This window comes from Antechinus flavipes, chromosome 3 (genome assembly GCF_016432865.1).
Source record: "Antechinus flavipes isolate AdamAnt ecotype Samford, QLD, Australia chromosome 3, AdamAnt_v2, whole genome shotgun sequence".
In the NCBI taxonomy this organism is placed as follows: Eukaryota; Metazoa; Chordata; class Mammalia; order Dasyuromorphia; family Dasyuridae; genus Antechinus; species Antechinus flavipes.
The window spans coordinates 344,367,605-344,369,484 of record NC_067400.1 but is presented as its reverse complement, the minus strand read 5'-3'; the positions used below and the strand labels follow the sequence as shown (position 1 = coordinate 344,369,484).

The 1,880-nt window shown below is 33.2% G+C and overlaps 1 pseudogene; it reads right to left on the bottom strand.

Annotated features, from left to right (window-relative positions):
- Positions 1–959: 959 nt before the first annotated feature.
- Positions 960–1,396, bottom strand: LOC127557225 (60S ribosomal protein L27a-like; annotated as a pseudogene).
- Between the last annotated feature and the right edge of the window lie 484 nt (positions 1,397–1,880).

The window sequence follows — 1,880 nt, the reverse complement described above, 5'->3', positions numbered from 1 at the left end:
AATGATCTTGTGATGAAGAAAGCCATCTGCACCCAGAGGGAGAACAGTGGAAACTGAATGTGGACCACAACATAATATTTTTACTCTTTTTGTTGTTGTTTGCTTGAATTTTTTTCTTTCTCATTGTTTTCCTTTTTTGATCAGATATTTCTTGTAAAGCATGAAATTTGTAAAATAAATCATGAAATTTGTGGAAATATGTATAGAGGTATTGCACATGTTTAACATATATTGGATCACTTGCTGACCAGGGGAGGGGATAAAGGGAAGGGAAGGGAAAAATTAGAAAGTTTTGTAAGGGTGAATGTCAAAAATTGTCCATGTATATATTTTGAAAATAAAATGTTTTAATTTTAAAAAATTAAAAATTAAAAGGGGAAATTATCTACATGCACAAAATAACTGTGTTTCAACTTCAAAGTTGCTATACATCTCTGATCTTTTCATCAGGAGTACATGGGAATGTTTTATTTCATTAACAAACAAAATTTTTTTCCTCCTGCAAGATTATATTTAATTGGTGAAGTAGGTTATTCTTGATTGTCAGCCTTTTCTTTTTAAAATAAAATATTCTAAATTCTCTTCTTTGTCTTTTGGGTTACTAAATCTTACACGGTATTGATTGTGGCTCCTTGTTACTTGAATTATTTCTTGTGCATGTATGTATGTATGGGTGTGTATATACTTGTGTTTTCATTTGTTTATCTATTATTTAAATCCCCCAAGTGTTTATTTCATTAGGTGACCTGCAAATCTTTTCTATTTTCATTTTGCCCTCTGATTTCAAGATATTTGTGCAGTTTTCTTTTAAAATTTAAAATGGACAAAGTTTTGTACTTCTTGTAATAAGTTTTTATTATTTTTCAATTCTTTCTTCCATAGCTCTAATTTCTTTTCCAAGATTTTCAATTATGATTCATATTATTATTAGTGTTATTATTTTAGTAAAGGCATTTGATTTATTTGATAACACTGGATTTTGATGCCACAAGGACACAGGCTTCACCAACTCCCTAATTTTTTTCCTCTGCTCTTCTGTTAAATAACTTGGTATTTGGGGAGTTTCTCTTTTCCTAGGACTTTGTACTAACCCAACTGAACAACATTAATGATAGGGCCAAACCCCTCCTAGCCTTTGGCAGCATTAAACCTGATCCAGTATCCACAGCTTATCAAAGTTGATAGTTGGACAGTAGCTTTAGTTCTTCTTCAAGTGACAGTGTTTCATGCCCACTTTCCAGAAAGAACCTGGATGATATTTGTCTAAGTTGATCAGGTGATGGTGCAGTCTTCTGGCATTGCTTTGGCCTCTGAGGTGCTTCCTGTGCCTGTCCATGTGTCCGTGGTCTTGGCTGACTTGCCCACAGACCTGCCTTTTCCTTAGTCAGAAAGGCATATTGCAAACCACTGAAACAGAGAAATAAAAGTTGCCATTTCTTTTGTAAGAAAAAAATAATTGACTCTTTCTTTAAAACTGTTAATTCATCTCTTCCTGGAACTCCAGTTGAATGTGTACTCAAGCTTTATTTATCTTTGATCTTTGTTTTTAGATATTTTGAAATAATTTTCTTCTATGTTAATCTTAGAAATCCACTTTTTTATGGTGGAATATTTGTTTGTTTTGTTTTGTTTATTCATTTTTCTAACCTATTTCCTGACCAGTCTTGAAATGAGCACTAGACTCTGGAATCTACTGGAACTCCTACTCCAGTTATATCTTTGCAGATCTCAGAATGGACTTAACCCTGGAAATGATACTAGTCTCTACTTTTTATTTCTGATCCATTGCACTGTTGCTTTCATTGGAACTTGTTCCTCTCTTGGTATATCAGCCTGGTCTCATTCCAGCTCCTGATTAGCAAATAGTCCTCTTTCACACA